This window comes from Arvicanthis niloticus, chromosome X (assembly GCF_011762505.2).
Source record: "Arvicanthis niloticus isolate mArvNil1 chromosome X, mArvNil1.pat.X, whole genome shotgun sequence".
NCBI lineage: Eukaryota > Metazoa > Chordata > Mammalia > Rodentia > Muridae > Arvicanthis > Arvicanthis niloticus.
The window spans coordinates 41,647,845-41,666,838 of NC_047679.1; the positions used below are offsets into that span (position 1 = coordinate 41,647,845).

The 18,994-nt window shown below is 39.8% G+C and overlaps 1 non-coding gene across 1 annotated transcript; it reads left to right on the forward strand.

Annotated features, from left to right (window-relative positions):
* The first annotated feature begins 10,561 nt into the window (after nucleotides 1-10,561).
* Nucleotides 10,562-10,704, forward strand: LOC117695604 (small nucleolar RNA SNORA48). The gene has a single exon (XR_004604655.1). It is a non-coding gene; the product is annotated as a small nucleolar RNA SNORA48 (small nucleolar RNA).
* Nucleotides 10,705-18,994: the final 8,290 nt, after the last annotated feature.

The window sequence follows — 18,994 nt, forward strand, 5'->3', positions numbered from 1 at the left end:
TTTATTTTTAGGTTTATGGGAAGTCTTCACACTGATTTTCATACTTTCTGGACCAGTTTGCAACCTCACCAATAGTGAATGAGGGGTCTCCTTTCTCCACATTCTCTCCATCATTTGTTGTAGGTTATTTTGTTGATCTTTGTCATTATGACTGGGGTAATATTAACTCTCAGAGTTGTTTGGATTTGCATTCCCCTGATTGTAAGTGTCTTAGCTAGGCTATCTAATGCTGCAGCAATATGCCATGACCAAAAAGTAAACTGCAGAGGAAATTTTTATTTGCTAAAACATCCACATCATTGTTAATGGAAGAAAGCCAAGACAGGAACTCAAACAGGGCAGGAACCTGGAGGCAAGGGGTGATGCAGAGACTGTGGAGGGGTATGCTTACTGGCTTGCTCATTCTGCTTTCTTATAGAAGCCACTACTACTAGCCCAGTGATTGTACCACCCACAATGGGGTAGAACCTTCCCCATAGATCACCAATTAATAAAATTTCTACACCCAGATATTATGGAGGCATTTTCTCAAAAGAGGTTTCCTCATCTCAGATGATAATAGTTTATGTCAAATTGACATAAACCTAGCCATCACAGCAAGATATAATGAACATTTTTGAGATATTTATTAGCTATTTTTCCTTTGAGAACTCTCTATTCAGCTCCCTGACTCACTTTTTCAAACGGGTTATTTAATTATTCTTTGTTTTTTGAGATATATATATATATATATATATATATATATATATATATATATATTCTGGATATTACTCTTAAGTTAGATATACAGCTTGCAAGATGTCGTTCCCATTTTATGGATTTCCTCTTCACCAGGTTGATTGTTTCCTTAGCAGTACAGAAGACTTTCAGTTTTATGAAGTCAATTTGTCAATTGCTGGTCTTAGTTCTTGAGCAAATGGAGTCCTATTCAGAAAGTCCTTTCCTACATGTATATCATGTATATCATGTGTACTGTCTGTTTTATACTAGTGGATTTAGTGTTTCAGGTTTTACATTTTGGTCATTGGTCCAGTTGGAGTTAGTCTCTGTTTAAGGTGATAGATACGGGTCTAATTTTATTCTTCTGCATATGGATATGCAGTTTTTCCAGTATTATTTCTTGAAGATGCTTTCTTTTCTCCAGCTTATGTTTCTGGCATTGCCAAAAGAATTTTATAGATGACCCAGAGAGAAGCAAAACAGCTATGAACACAGCATGTTTGAAAAAGGGCATCAAAAACACAGACAAAAATAGCCTTTGGATAAAATTATGCAGGAAAAACTAAATATGCTCCTGCAGAGAATGAAATTAGATCCCCATCTCTCACCCTGAACAAAAATCAATTGAAATCACAGCAGATATATTAACTTAAAACCCACTAAAATTGGGAAACAATGAAAATACTGAAGGAAACAGGGAAAATACTGCAGGACATAGGTTGTATTTCTGAATAGAACCCAAATAGCAAAGCACAGTGACCCACAGGGTATAAAAAGCAGGACTTTACAAAGTTTAAAATGCTTCAGAAAATCAGAAGTCTCCTTAATCATGTGTATGTGCAATGCCTGGATATATGCATACACAGAAGATTGAAAATGGACTGAATTCAGAAACATAGCAGATTCTCAAAGGGATCTGGATCCCCAAAATGGTAGAGCCTCTTGATCCACTCAGCTTGAGAAATTCTGCAAAGCAAGTAAATGCCATTCCAACCATAGGGAAATCTTCACAGGTATTTTCTAACATTTTAAGGAAACATCAGGCTCAAGTGTAGAACCAGTGCAAATCACACACAATTGGAAATGGTACACATGAAGTTTTAGATATTCTTCCTGGCATTGTTCCTTGGGTTTTGCATATATATATATGAATCATAGTATATACAGGACAGTAGATATTGCTTGCCTCCAATTTTTACCAATATTGAGTCAGGTTTGCTCCTACATAACTGTGATTAATAGAGTGCTGTTACATAGGCAGAACAACTTTGACTCAAAGAACCACAGATGGAGAGAAGAAATGAAAGTCAAATTATTGCTTTGCAGGTGAGTAAAGTGAGGCACAGAATTGTTTTTATTGGATATTCTTTAACTACATTTCAATTGTTTTCCCCTTTCCAGGTCTCCCCTTTGGAAACCCTCTATCCCATCCCCCCTCCCTCTGGCTCTATAAGGGTGATCACCCTCCCACCCACCCACTTCCATCTTTCCTCCCTGGAATTCCCCTACACTGGAACATTGAACACCCTCAGCCCCAAGGGCCATTCCTCCCACTTATGTCTAACAAGGCCATCCTCTGCCACATATGTGGCTGGAGCCATGGGTCCCTCCATGTGTATTCTTTGGTTGGTGGTCCAGTCTCCTGGAGCTTTAGGGGTCTGGAGGCACAGAATTGTTATGAAGCTAATTTGAGTGTGGATCAACAATTGCTGGATATCCCATTCTACCTATTCATGAAGGAAAACTTCCCTGTTAAGATTTTGCTAAAAGATGTGTGAACGATTGTGCTAGCTGATGATTGTGGAAAATTTAAGCACCATTCAGTTCTCCAAGGGAGAATGTGACCCTCTTAGGAGGCAGGCAGCAACAGAAGAAACCAGTCAATTAGCTAGAAGAAAATAGATGATGCAGGCATTTAGAAAACCAGCTAATTTTACCTGCTGACAACTCTCAGATATGAAGCAAGCACACAATCACCTAAAACAAAAGTCATGCTTAATATTTTTCTAAGTGTTTAAATGTTGCCACTTACTAATAATTGCCCCTTCAAATAGTTGTAAAAAATAAAATGAAATATATTGCTTGGATTTAAAATAAATTTCTTATTTGATTCTGACAGTTGTGTCATTTTCCTCCAGTTTCTGTATATAATTAATTAAAAAATAATGATTCTGTTATCAAAAATGTTTTAATGGTTACATTATTAAGGTACTAAGAGAAAGTTGTTTCCAACAAAATGCTTTTTATTTAACTAATTAGATAATTTTCTTTTTACACTTGAGAAAAAGAGAGGTGGGAAACAATTTTCAGGCTTCTGATATAAGCAATTCAGAGGACAAAGTCATTTAATTATAAAACCGCAACCATTGAGGGAAGTTATTTGCAAATAAGGCTGCAGTCATCTCCCTTCTCTCTCAGGCCCCATCCTTGATTATTTCCAACCTAGTTTGACTCAGACCTTGTCCATGTGACCTGCTCTGGTTAATTGGAGAGTAGCGTATGTGACATAAGCAATGACTGTAAAAGTACTTGTACTCTAGGGCTTGCCTTTCTAGTTCTTAGGACTCCTATAATCATGCCAATATACATGATCCCTGTTGTACTGCATGGTGAGAGACACAGAGCCCAGTTATTGCCTGCCTCATCTGACATAGTTCAACTATGAACTGTGAACAATGCCATCTGGGATGAACCAGTCTCATTCACCCTCACCCTGACCAAAATGTCTAACTAAATCATATAAAATGATGGATATTTAGCTTTTTAAAGGTATATAAGCCACTAGGTTTACAGTTATTTTCTTATATAGCAAACAGTTAAAGGAACAGAGGCCATAAACATGAGAAAGAGTAAGGGGGTACATGGAAGGGGTTGTAGAGGGAAAAGGGAAGGAGGAAATGATATGATTTTATTTTAATTTCAAAAAAATTATTAAAAATTTTAAAAGGTATGAACTCCAAGAATCACAGTCATAGAGAAAAGACCATGAAATAGCTATGACTCCTCCTTTTACCAATATCAGTGAAAATATCTGAAGCAGGTTTTCATTTATTTTCTTTAGAATGTCCTCATTTGTCTGTAGTTGGATTTGCTGTAATGAATTTTAAAAAATGACCAAAAGCAACTGTGGGAAGAAAGGACTTATTTTACTTACATTTCTAGGTAATGGCTCATCACTGAGGGAAATCATGGGATGAACTCATGTAGGGTAGAAACCTAGAGTCAGAAGCTGATGCAAAGACGATGGAGGGGTGCTGCTTACTGGCTTTGTCCCCCTGGCTTGCTCAGCCTGCTTTCTTATAAAACTTAGAAGCACCAGCCCAGGGCTGACATTACCCACAAATGGGCTGAGCCCTCCCCCATCAATCATGAAATAGGAAAACGCCCTACAGGCTTGCCTACAGCCCATCTTATGGAAGCATTTTCTCAACTGAGGCTCCCTCCTCGCAAATGAATATAGCTTGTGTCAAGTTGAGATAAAAACTAGCCATCACAATGTTTGCCTGACTGCTATTATAACACAAAATTTATGATTTTTTTGTTTTGCTTGCCTATGTGTTGGAAATACTCCATTTAATGATCTTTGATTAAATAAATTATTAATGGCTGATCATAGAATTAATGTAGGTATATGATGACACTTATTTTCTTACACAATTTCCTTCCTTCATATTTCAGTGTATCAAAAGTATGTGAAGTGCACTATGCTTTAAACTATTTGTAGGACCAGTACTATCCTTAGAACACTCTGTGGTCACTGCCATCTGTTGACTGCTTAATAAACGCTGTTGTGGAATTGGGTTCCCTGGTCACAAAGAAATGAAATCCTGTACAAATAAAAATAATAGGAAATTCTCTTACGGGTATTATAAACAGCAGATCAGAGCCAGCATTTTAGAAAATAATGATGAGAAACACAGGACTTAAAGCTGTGCTGGATACTTTCATTCGAACCCCTAATGTACTCTCTATAGACTGGCATTCTGTTCTGTAAATCCCTCCTCCCACAGAAACTAACCAGTCTCTTACCTGCTTAAGGTTCATCATCAAAGGGTAGAAGCAGTAGCAGAAGATTGGAAGACACAAGAGGAACAAGATCAGGACATTTAACTCTTCCCTTGCTGAACTTGTTGCTGAACTTGTTGCTGAACTTGTTGCCTTTTCAAAGGCAAACATCCTCTTTAAGAAATTGAGAGCAATTAACTAACTGAGATACTAAGTAACAGATACGTGCATTTGGGCAGACAGGAAGAAAATAGATGACATCGAAACTCTCTTAATGGAGAAGACACTCTGCAGTTTCTCCTCCAAACAAATGATGATTTCAATCATAGCCATGGTTTTGGTACTGATACTTTTTCAGAACCGAATAAATAGAATATATGATACCAAATTTGTAGCTTATTTTCCTCATTTTGTAAAAGCATTGTAGTGATCAAATCTGTATCCCCAAATGAAAGCTACCATAACACCATATGAACAATTGCAAGATCTAGGAAATGCAAAGAAAGTTTACCAGAAATAGATATAAGCCCTGATCAAATTATTTTGTCAGGAGTCTATTTAGCACTTATGAGAGGAGGTTTTAAGATTTTAACAAAGAAGGCAGCTATAACATCTCAATTCAAATACACCAAGGCATTTGACACACCCTGGGTTTATTTCTTCAGCCTCAGACTATACAATGAAACACACACACACACACACACACACACACACACACAAATAATGGAATGAACTCACTCTGGCTTCCTGATTTATGAAGTTAGGGTGCATATAGTAGTGAGGGACAAATGTAAGTCCTAGAAATACCTCCTAGGTCACATCAGTATAAATGAAATAGAAGTGATGCTATATGAAGTATTGTTAAAATAAAATTCCACCATTAAAGCTTGAAAATATCAGTATAGCTATCCCTATCCTTATTTGACATGAGAGTTTACCCAGTACAAGATAGATCATGGCAAATGACTGTAGATCATCACAGACTTAATAATATAATGCATACAGACACAGCTGTGATTCTGGAAGTGTTAATTTTATATGAGCAAATAAATAGATGCTCTGACACCTGGTTTATAGCCATTGCCCTAACCAAAATTATAAGTCATTCCTGTCAGCAAAGATGATCAGAAGCCATTTGCCTTCCCATCAGGACAACAGTTTAACTAAGCATACTCAGGGATGTGCTCACATGTTCTTTTCCATAATGGATTCTGGAGAGTACTTAATCATTTTGATTTCCTGTTGAATATTCTCCTGATACAGTACGATTATGAGATTAAGATAGTTTGCCCCAGTGAATAGACACAGTCAATAAGTAGTAAGTAGGCAGCCATGATATACACATGGCAGAGGGTGGGGTCTAGAGTCCGGTGGGAAATATCACCTCTAAATGAGATTAACTAGTTCTCCTTACAGACTATCATAATGCTGTTATGCCAAATATGTTTGGTTCTCCCTTTTTAACACATTAGGTTGGACCTGGGAGAAGATAAACTCTGGCAGTAGTGCTTATCTCTCAACAGAGTAATATCAGGACTGTGTGAGAGCAAACAATAGAAATGCATTGAGCCTCCAATAGATCGCAGCAGCCCAATGTTCTGCCAACAACTCTATTTTTGAAAAGATCTTGCCTGCTGTTAGATACTAGTAGAAAACTGAAAGCCTGACCAAGCTAACTGCCAACTATGAGCCAGGTGTTATTTACTTGATATTTCCATAAAATTCTATTTCACAGGAGAATACAGTTTTAAATTTGAAATGGTATATACAACACTGGGTTGGACAAGTATAGAAATAGCATAAATAAACTGCACAATTCAGAGGCTCATACTCCTTGGCACATACCTGTGTTTTGCTGTATTGCCTTTAATCCACATATATGACCTCATCTACAGTTCTCTTTGATCAGAAGATGGGAAAGATAAAATTTCAGATCTGGCTCACACATGGATCTGCATAGCATGCTAACATGAGATAGCAGTTACATGCTATTATGATGTACAGTCCTATACACAGATGGGCTTGAAATGCATACATAGATTGCAAACTGCCAAGAGAGCACAAATCCAAGCCGTGAAAATAGTTGTCCATTTCCTTTAGCAAGAGAGACAGCTTATGATATAGTTCTACGGTGGTTCAAGTTGATTGACTATTAAGTTGTTTCGCTACTGAGAGGCTTAGAATGAGTAAGGCTAAAAACTGAGTGGCAATGAGGAACGGGCATAGGGGTAAGGGCTCATGAATTTCTCAGAATAGAAAGACAGTTTGAAGATATTTACAAGCCCATAAATACCTCATAGAGGTTCCACTTCATAAGTGGGCCAGGCCAGGGATTCAGTGTACAAGGTTAACTCTTCTCTGCATACCTGTCAGTCACTTTCTCCAACTACTTTCTCCTTATGGAGTAGTGGCTATAGATTTCAACCGTACCATTCACCTTCAGGTTCAGCACCATCTGTCTTAGCCTCTATATACCTTCTGTAAGAAGAAAACAAATAAATGAGCAACTTGTTGGGTACCAGACAACTTTTTCACTAATTTATATATTTATTCACTTTATACCCCTATCCCAGCCCCCCTCCTCCCATTCTTCCTCTTAACATGGCTCCACCCCCAGTTCCCCCTTCCTGTTCATCTCAGGGAAGGGTACCAATTCACTCTGGCACCTCAAGTCACTGCAAGATTAGGTACATTCTCTCTCACTGAGGCCAGACAAGGCAGCCCAGTTAGGAGAACAGGATCCTCAGACAGGCAACAGATCCAGAGTAAGTCCCTACTATAGTTGTTGGGGGAACTCACCTAAAGACCGAGCTGCACATCTGCTGGATAGGTGGAGGTGGGAGCTAGGTCCAGCCCTTGTATGCTCCTTGGTCTAATATTTGGCTGTGGGTATCTGTTTTGGTCAGATGCTGGGTGGAGCCTCTCAGAGGACAGTTATACTAGGTTCCTGTCTGCAAGCATAACAGAGTATAATTGATAGTGTTAAGGATTAGTGCTTACCCTTGAGATGGGTCTCAAGTTGGGATGATTATTGGTTGGATTATTATTCCTTCAGTCTCTGTTCCATCATTGTCCCTGTACTTCTTGTAGAAAGGACAAACAGGTTAGTGTCTTTAGCCCTCCACTTGGAGTCCTGCCTGGCCACTTAAGGACCCATATCCTCCACTGCTAGAAGTCTCAGGGAGAGTCACCCTTGTAGACTCCCTGGAGCCTCCTCATCCCAGGTCTGGCATGTCCTAGAGATTCATCTCCCCTGGGTTCTCCCTACACTTGATCTTCCCTCCCTGCCCCATTCCTCTCCCCAGCCCCTCTTTCATACAGTTCTCTCCCTCTATCTACCTCCCATGTCAATTTTGTTTCCCCTTCTGAGTGACATTCAAACATCTTCCCTTGGGACCTCCTTGTTATTTAGCTTCTTTGGGTCTGTGGAATATATGGTGGGTGTCCTGTATTACATGAATAATATCCACTTATAAGTGAATACATATCATGCATGTCCTTTTGCATCTGGGTTACCTCAGTCAGGATGGCATTTTCTAGTTCTATCCATTTGCCTATAAATTTCATGATGTTTTTGTTTTTAATAGCTGAGTAGTATTCCATGGTGTAAATGAACCATATTTTTGTTATCCTTTCTTTGGTTGAGGGACACATGGATGTTCTTAAACACTCCCTATTTCTCTAGTTTAAATCTTTCATTTTTCACAAGGACCTCAATCAACATAAAATATAGCCAAAATTGTAGAAGTTCTTAAGGTGCTTTTAGTCATAGAGATGTGAGAAAATTTCACAATATGTCTAAAACACAGATTATTTTTTCCAGAATGTGAGGTTGAATGTATAGTACCTGCTACATACCTCTTACTCAAAAAGTGGCAGTGATTTTTATTATGAGCATTACATAATGAAATAAAAAAGAAATCTATTTGAAATTTGCCAGGTTAAGTAGACATGTGGTTTCTTTTTTAAAAGGTAACACCATTAATTAATCATAATAAGCACTATAATCCCCTCTTGGAGAGCTGTCCAAGCTTCTCAAATACTTTCTGCATATCAAGTGGTCTTGTAATAACTTCATAGGTCATATCTCATTTACTTTTCAGAACTCTATGAAAATTGCAATTGTAATCCTCATTTTATATATGAGATTAAATAACTTGTTGAAAATGATATTGCTTGTACATGTAAGAGCTGGGATTCAAATCTAAAGCTGTTAGACTCAACCACTAGTTAATGACGCCTTCACAAATCTCCTCATCTCCATTCTTTTACAATGAAAGCCACAGGAATCCAGTGCCTATGGGCCTCATTGTATCAGGCCTACAGGGTTCATAACTTTCCCAAGTCCCTCTCAGTGTCAGGACTGTAGCAAGGGGTATATGACTTGGTTTCCCCGGAAGCTTTTCAGAAGAGCAAGGTGACAGAGCCTGGAATTGCAGAGATTTAACACTTTGTATAATGACGATGTCCAGTGAAAAGATGGGGCACAGGATGGCAGAAAAGGTTCTCTTTAACCATCCTGTCAAGAGATGTTCCTACACAGCAGTGACTTGAGTCAACCTGTCTGGAAATAAACTGCCCAGGTCAACAATTAAGTATACATTCTTCTTTCAGAGTTCTCACTGGCTTCTTCATAGATCACTTTGAATTTGCTTTTGCTGCTTCACTGTCTTAGCTCCCCTTCCTCTCAATTCTTGCTGCCCTGGAACTGCACCTGTCAATTAGGGTAACAAAATGTTCTGGCTTGCCTTAGACTAAAGGGAATCCTTATGGCAGAACAATTAGGGTTAAGACCAAACCTCACTGTCACTGATATTATTGGTAAGTTAGCACAGAGTCCAGCTTCCTTTTCATGTTATTTATTTATTCATCTATCTATTTATTTATATCAGAGGTGACTTTCTTTGCTTAGTATGGAGGTACAAAAATTATATATTATCTTATAGGATAGTCACTTGTGATACCAGTGGATACCTTGCAAAAAAGAAACAATATGCTTGCTCAGGTAATTATTCAAGACATTTTGAGGAGGTCATACTGCTTCTAACCCAACACTGATGCTGGTTGGGCTGAAACTGGGTAAGCATTGGTGAACATCTATCCAGGATACATTAGTAGGAGAATGCCAGTGGAAGCTTATTGTGCTCAAATGTAAGCCATTCCCTACACACTTGTCGTCTAGCCAGCTGCACTGTTTTCATAAGCTTTGGAATCTTTTGAAGGTGAAACTTAACTGGTAGAAGTAGAGCACTAGGTCCTGGCCATTGATGTTATATGTACCCCTAGTTTCTAGCCAAAATCTTTGAGCTTCCTGGTGTGCCATGATGGCAGCCAAAGAAATCCTTACCACTATGAAGTGTCCATGCCTTCCTCACCACGATGGTCTTAGACCTGCTGAAACTGTGAGCCCAATAAATCTTTCTTCCAGTAAGTTGTTTCTGTCAGGCATTTTGATCACATAAACACAAAAGTAACTAAACCAAGGCTGAGTATCTAGACTAAATATTTCTCTTATAGCAAAGACAGTGATGAGGACTAGGAGGGGGACATTTGGAGAGGTGGAAGGGGAGGGAGGAAATAAAAGGGATGAAATGTGGGTTGGTGTGATCAAAAGACATTGTATGCATTAGGAAATTCTAAGAAAAATAAGCAAAAATCAAAGTGGATGATCTATGATAGATTCAGATTTTTGACATGCTTTTCTGGGAATGTCCCTATTTCTGGAGATTTAAAGTGATGGCAAAATTTCTCTTGTATGACTAAAGACTGCAGTGAATCCTATTAGTGTATGAATTTTTCTACTTTCAATTATTTTTCTGAAGTTAAATCTTATTTCTACCCACCTGGCAATGGGTAATGAGACACCTTGTCAGTGGTGTTCCTATATCAGTCAGGGACAGAGCAGATGGCAGTCCTTTGTTCATCCTAGCTTGATGCCTGGCTTGGTGGCAAAAGCTGTTTTATGTCTAGGACTCATAAAAATCAAATCCACTTCAGTGCAGGAGTAACACAGACCTGCGTTCCACCATGCCATGCAGGACAGGCAGGGAAAGACATCCATAGACCTGCCGTCTCCTCCACCCTCAGTGTATGACAGGCCATAATCACCGAGATCCCTGCCTAATACCACACAGCACAGCATGGGAGGGGGAAGACAGATAGAGACCTGCAAACCAGCATGCTACCCACATACCTGCCCTCCCTCCAGCGCATGGCATAGGCAGGCCATAAACACTAGCTTGCTGGAGGATGTCACTCAGTGGCCCACTAGCAGCGTAGCCAACCTGCAACAGGAGCCACCACAGTGTGCAAACTTGTGGCCAACAGATGGAAGAGAAAGAGAAGTGGAGCAGCTTGAGCATTATGAAGAGAAATGGAACTGGAGACTCCAGGGTGGACAGGGGTATCCTTTTGCAAGTGGGTAGCCCCACACCACCTGGGGACATGGTGAAGTCCCTGCCTGAGCTGCCAATGAGGGCTATGTCTGGGACAGTGGGTATGCAGCAGTAGGGCAGAGGTCCGTGTCAATGTCAGTGGCTCATATTACCACTATAGAATATAGTCAGGGTAGCCACCTGGAACCTAGTGGATCTCCAGGGCCTGTGCAGAACTGGTCCCACACCTCAGTGGCTTTGATGCTCTGAACAGCTGGTCCCACCTCTCACTGGTTGCAGCAGTCCAGGACGGGGCTCTGTACTTCACCCAGGCAGCACAATGCCCTGGAGGCAGAGATGTGGATAAGCTGGCCTGGGGGTGTGAATGTGAAGACCCTGCCACTTGTCTGTCATGGGGTGGTACAAGTGCAGAGGGGATGCACCTCCCCCTTGTCCTCTGCCCTTTGCCATCTCAGATAGTTGGGAAAGCTGCCTACAGGGTCATGAGCATGGGAGACCTAGCCCAGCCACCTCCCAACCCCAACTGGCTGTAGCACTCAGGAGATCTGGCCCTTCACCTAGCCTGGGCAATATAATGGGGCTGTCCCTGATGGTGAAGGCATGGGTGAGCCAGCCCTGAGGGCATAAGAGTGGTAGGCTGGTCCAGCCCTTTGCAGACTGCAGCCCTTGAGAGAGTTAACCCTGCCTTTGACTGGCAGCAGAGTGGAACTGGTCCTGGAGCCATGGGTGTGAGTATGCCAGCTCAAGGGCAGGAGAGCAGGAGAGCAGGAGAGCAGGAGAGCAGGAGAGCAGGAGAGCAGGAGAGCAGGAGAGCAGGAGAGCAGGAGAGCAGGAGAGCAGGAGAGCAGGAGAGCAGGAGAGCAGGAGAGCAGGAGAGCAGGAGAGCAGGAGAGCAGGAGAGCAGGAGAGCAGGAGAGCAGGAGAGCAGGAGAGCAGGAGAGCAGGAGAGCAGGAGAGCAGGAGAGCAGGAGAGCTGACCCTGCTTCTTGCCATTGGTGATGTTGGCATTGGGTAGCCTTACTGGAGTAATGCTGCAGAGCTTTCTTTGGTGGTGTGGTTAAGGGAGAACCAGCATGCTGACCAGATCAGCTACAACCCATGCCCAGATCCAAGGCTCTGAGTTGGTCTACCCCAAAAATCTATATCATCTATGAAGGACTGGGACACATGAAAAAAAGCAGGCTTTGCTGATCCAAAGCTGCAGGATCTCCATGACACAGGGAAACAACAGGATAAGCAGGAGGAGTCCCAATGAGGATCCAATATTGATGGTGTCACAGAAGCCAGAGACCTCAAACTAGACCAGTGAATCATTGCAATGAACATTTGCTAGTGAAGATGTGTGGACAGAAGAATATACTGTGGGCCATACTGTGACACACTACAGCTTCCACGATGAGATCTTTTCTATGGTTTGATTTTTGTTTGTTTGTGTTTGTGTGTTTTTTATTGGGGGGAGGTTGCAAGGGTGAAGGGCAGACAGGGGGAATGGGGGGATGAGCAGGACTGAGGTGCATGACGTGAAACTCACAAAGAATCAATACAAAGATTTTAAAAGAAGAAACAATACAGAAAAGAAAATTTTGTGTCTACCTATTTCTGTTTGCTCTAGATTGCTTTCATAGAATTTCAACTAGAAATCATCAAATAGGCAAATGTAATTGTAAAAAATTCTGAAACAGAAATCTAACCATGTCACGTTTTATTTTTTTAACAAAGAATAGAGATCTTTTTGTGTGTGTGACTGTTGATGTCAGCCTTTTCTCATTTTAGAAAAAAAACTATTTCTAGAAGTGAAAATACAGTGTAAATTCTCTAGAGCTTTTCATGTCAGTTTCCACATTGTCTTTCCTCGGCCACTACCCCTTTCGTGCCTTTGCAATGCCCTTAAACATTTACCAGAGCTTGCTACTTAGTTTTTTCAATAAGTGGTACATTTCCATGGTTCAAAATGTCAAAGTAAGCACTGAAAAGCTTCCTATTGCTACATACCCAATAGCCAAACAAACCTACTGTACCTTGCCTACTAAATTTTAGGAAAATGTTCACAAATATTTCTTAAAGATATATAGGACCATGGCAAAAAAAATCCAGAAGGTGTCGAGGTGAGGGTAAAGTCCAAGAGCACTCACATGCACATATGTGTTTTCACAGGAACATTGTTTATCAGTTCAGATTTTCAGGAGGCTACAAGTAAGACAATATCCAACTTTCCAACTTATAGAAGTTTGAAAATTAAAAACATTTACTTTTCTCTGTAAGAGATCTGAGGATAAACAATTCTCAAAGTTGGTCTGACAAGATATAATTCCCAGACGATATAAAGCCCAAGAAGAAGGAAGACTAAAGTGTGGATGCTTCAGTCCTTAGAAGGGAAACAAAATACGCACTGGAGGAAATATGGAGACAAAGTGTGGAGCAAAGACTGAAGAAAAAGCCATACAGAGACTGCCCCACCTGGGGATCCATGCCATATACAAACACCAAACCCAGGCACTATTGAAGTTTCCCGGTTTCCCCTCCAGAAACCCCCTATCCCTTCCCCCACACACACCCAACCACTCCTGCCTCCCTGCCCTGTCATTCCCCTACACTGGAGTATCAAGCCTTCACAGGACCAAGGGCCTCTCCTCCCATTGATGCCTGACAAGGCCATCCTCTGCTACATATGCAGCTGGAGCCATGGGTCCCTCTATGTACACTCTTCGGTAGGTGGTTTAGTCCCTGGGAGCTCTGGGGTCCTGGTTGGTTGATATTGTTGTTCTTCCTATGGGGTTGCAAACCCCTTCAGCTCCTTCAGTCCTTTCTCTAACTCCTCCACTGGGGACTCCGTGCTCAGTCCAATGGTAGGCTGTGAGCATCTGCTCCAATCCATAAGCATTTCTTGGCATCTGCCATAGTGGCTGGGTTTGGTGTCTGTATATGGCACTGATCCCCAGGTAAGCAGTCTCTGGATGGCCTTTCCTTCAGTCTCTGCTCCACACTTTGTCTTCATATTTCGTCCCATGAGTATTTTGTTCTCCTTCTAAGAAGGACTGAAACATCCATGCTTTGGTCTTCCTTCTTAAGCTTCATGTGATCTATGAATTGTACCTTCAGTATTCCAAGCTTTTGTGCTAATAACTACTTATCAGTGAGTGCATACCATGTGTGTTCTTTTGTGACTGTGTTACCTCACTCAGGATGATATTTTCTAGTTCCATCCACTTCCCTAAGAATTTCATGAATTCATTATTTTTAATAGCTGAGTAGTACTCCATTGTGTAAATGTACCACATTCTCTGTATCCAATCTTCTGTTGAGGAACATCTGGGTTCTTTCCAGCTTCTGGTTCCTATGAACATAGTGGAGTATATGTCCTTGTTATAAGCATCTTTTGGGTATATGCTCAGGAATGGTATAGCTGGGTCTTCAGGTAATACTTTGTCCAATTTTCTGAGGAACCACTAGACTGAATTCCAGAGTGGTTGTACCAGCTTGCAATCCCACCAACAGTGGAGGAGTGTTCCTCTTTCTCCACATCCTCTCCAGGATCTGCTGTCACCTGAGTTTTTGATCTTAGTCATTCTAACTGGTGTGAGTTGGAATCTCAGGGTCGTTTTGATTTGCATTTCTCTGATGACTAAGGACATTGAACATTTCTTTAGATGCCTCTTAGCCATTCGATACTGCTCACTTGAGAATTCTTTCTTTAGCTCTGTACTTTAACAAAGTGACTGGATATAAAATTAACTCAAACAAATCAGTAGCCTTCTCCTACTCAAGTGATCAAGAGACTGAGAAAGAAATTAGGGGAAAGACACCCTTCACAATAGCCACAAATAATATAAAATACCTTGGTATGACTCTAACCAGGCAAGTGAAAGATCTGTATGACAAGAACTTCAAGTCTCTGAAGAAAGAATTGAAGAAGATCTCAGAAGATGGAAAGATCTCCCACGTTCATGAATTGGCAGGATTAATATAGTGAAAATGACCATCTTGCTGAAAGAAATCTACAGATTCAATCCAATCCCCATAAAAACTCCAACTCAATTCTTCATAGACTTAGAAAGAGAATGTCTCACCAGGAAATGGTGGCATATGCCTTTAATCCCAGCACTTGGGAGGCAAAAGCAGGCAGATTTCTGAGTTTTGAGGCCAGCCTGGTCTACAGAGTGAGTTCCAGGACAGCCAGCGATACACAGAGAAACCCGGTCTTAGAAAAAAAAAAGGAAACAGGAAAGGAAAGGAAAGGAAAGGAAAGGAAAGAGAAACTCTCAAATTCGTTTGGAATAACAACAACAACAAAAAAAAACAGAATAGCAAAAACTATTCTCAACAATAAAAGAACTTCTGGGAGAATCACCATCTCTGACCTCAAACTGTACTACAGAGCAATAATGATAAAAACTGCATGGTATTGGTACAGAAACAGGTAGGTAGATCAATGGAATAGAATTGAAAACCCATAAATGAACCTACACACCTGTGGTCACTTGATCTTTGACAAAGGAGCTAAAACTGTCCAGTGTAAAACTGACAGCATTTTCAACAAATGGTGCTGGTTCAACTGGAGGTCAGCATGTAGAAGAATGAAAATCGATTCATTCTTATCCCCTTGTACAAAGCTCAAGTCCAAGTGGATCAAGAACCTCCACATAAATACACTGAAACTAATAGAAGAGAGGATGGGAAAGAGCCTCAAACACATGGGCACAGGGGAAAAGTTCCTGAGGAAAACACCAATGTCTTATGCTCTAAGATCAAAAATAGACAAATGGGTCCTCATAAAATAGTCAAGCTTTTGTAAGGCAAAGGACACTGTCAATAAGACAAAATGGCAACCAACAGATTGGGAAAAGATTTTTACCAATTCTACAACTAATAGAAGGCTAATATCCAATATATACAACGAACTCAAGAAGCTACACTTTAGAGAACCAAAAAACTCTATTAAAAAATGGGGTACAAAGCTAAACCCATGTTCTTGCTATAATTTCATTTTGACTTTTTCCTTGGGTTCTTCTGACGCATCTGTGGTTACAAAGTGACAGATTCATTGTGGGGTAATGATCATACTATGAAAGTCTTAGACATCACTTGGTTTATATCAAGTTCTTTAGGCCCAGAACTTGATAGTCCTATGATACAACTCTGTATTTATACAAATACACCTAAATTACATAATGTCCTACCATAGTCTGTTCTTGTTTAAAAAAATGAAAGAAGACAGGAAAAATATTAAACCTTTTATTTTTGCTGCTTTTTGTTCTGATGTTTGAAACAGCAGTCTGACTGGCTGTTCAAGCTAGGATGAACCTTGCTGTATAATCAAGAGTGATTTTGAACTTATGTTCCTCTGGTCTTGACATCCTTAATACTAGCATGTACCACCATTCCAGGCAAGATTCAACTTATTAATGAATTCTTTTTATTTGTAAAATGAGCTTATTGGTACAAGTAATCTGTGAATTCCTTGCCATCTCTATGTAGTTCTGGTTAGGAGAAAGACTAGCAGAAAATTTAGTGAATTATTAATTGTTGCTATGTTTTTTATTATTTGATAATTTCACATGTGTATAATTAGTGTAAATTGATCAGCTCCATCCCTCATTCACTTTCTTGTCCCTCCACTGCTTTTTCCCTTCCAATGTCATGTGCTCTGCTTTTAAATTCAGTCTACTTAGTGCTGCTTGTATATGCATGATCTACCCACTGGAGCATAGAAGGTCTCTCAGGGGCCTCATCCATAAGAAAACTAACTCTCCCTTCCCTAGAAATCACCAGTTACCTTTCATGAGCCCTGTCCTACATGTATACTGGGATTTGGATCAGCTTGATCGGGTGCAGGCCTCACAGTGACTATGAGTTATGTACAGTGGTCCTGTCGTATATAGAAAAACTGTTTAACTACAAATGTTCACTACCTCAGGCTCTTGTAATCATTCCACCTCTCTTCAGCAATGATCCCTGAGCCTTGAGAGGATGAGGTGTGATATAGATGGCCTCCTTTAGAGCTGTGCATCCCATACTCTCTTTTTCTCTGTATATTGGCCACTTGTGGATTTCTGTTTTATTCACAATCTACTGCAAAAGTGAAGCTTCACTGATGAGAGGTGAGAGTTTCACCAACCTATGGGCATGAACATTAAAATTTATGGAACGGTTTACTACTTTATCCATTTAGCAGAATAACAGAATTAGGTTTCCCCCCACTGCACATGACCCAGCCATCATGAGTATCTGGCCCAGTTAACAGTATGAGGCATGACTTCTGGCTCATGGAGTGAGTATTAAAGCCAAACAGAAAGTTGTTGGGTATTACCATAATATTTGTACCACTATTGATTCAATGGCTTTATGTTTCAAAGATAGTTGTTATCATAGGTCACAGGGAACTGTAGTTAACCTTTGATATTGAAAATAGAGAGCCTTTGATATTGAAATTTTTCTTTTGAAAAATTTTTATAGAATTGTTTTATCAATGTAATAAGAAAATATGCTATTTAAAAGTGTGAATGTTATAAAATAGAAATATCTAAAACTAATGTAATATGTGATTTTTAAGATTTGCCAATAATCTAACTTAATTGGATGTGAACTATTTCTGAGCCAGATATAATGTCTCATGACTGTGATCCAAGCACTTGAAAGACTGAGACAGGAAAATGACACATTTGGGGTATATAGTAAGTTCTTGGTCGCCTTGAAATATAGACTAAAACCCTGCCTGAAACAAAACAAAAGACCTGGTTCTGTACTTTGACCATCCATTTTCATAGGTAGAATGTAATTTGCAATAACAGTTATGGACCTTTTAATAAAAGAGTAGGCCTGGGCCACAGTGAGCTGCAACTAAGCTATTTCTTTTGATATGAGCCTATTTATCTTAACAACTGAAATCCCTTGAAGAAAAGCTACAGAACATGTAGCTATATTCATAACATATGCAGCTGCTTATGAAATATTCAAATGGCAAGGTTGTAGAAGTACTCATGTCTATATTTATTTACAAAATTCTTAGAAGTGTGTAATCTTTGTAAAGTAACTGTCCATGGAAAATGAACTATCTTTCATCAAATTTCAAACATCTTTGTGTCCTGTACACCTCATAAATACTCACATTTGTGAGGTGCAGATGAGTATAAAATCGAATGGGCTGGCAAAATATTCTGCTTTCTTCCTGGTACTCATTTTCTAAGGTGATGTTAAGGTCCAGGATCTATTACTGATAGAAATGTACGCAATGTTGATTACTAGCTCCTATGGGCCAGGCACTATTTTACTCTATCCCCAAAGCAATATAGTTTATATGGCTTCATCCACATTTCATAAATGGTATCAAAGCTAATAGAGAAATAATACCTCACAAAATACATCACAGCTAAGAAATGAGACTATCAAGACTTAAAGAAACATTTGATTCTCCAGAGCCCAAGCCTATAGTTACCTCATATATTTGCCTATATTTTTCTACTTAATATATTTAGACTAGTTTTCCTTTGACTGGGAATGTAGCTAAACTGGAAGTATACTTGTTCAACAAATATGAACCCTGGGTTAGATCTCCAGAAATACATAAAATAAATATGGAGTTGCATTCCTATAATCCCAGTACTCAAGAGATAGTAGGAGGAGACTAAGTATGAAGCTCACCTTTAACTGCATTGGTAAGTACGTCTGGATACATGGGATCCCATCTCCATGATGAAGAAAAAGATAATGATGATGATGATGATATTCCTAATTTTTTGTTCTATAAATGACAATAACTTATTTTCGCCTGCAGTTAGTCTTCTACCCTCCTTACATAATTACCATTCAAGGAATGTGTTACCTTACAGTTTACATGCCTCCTTCCTCCAAGTAAGATGAATTTTAATTGCTTCTTT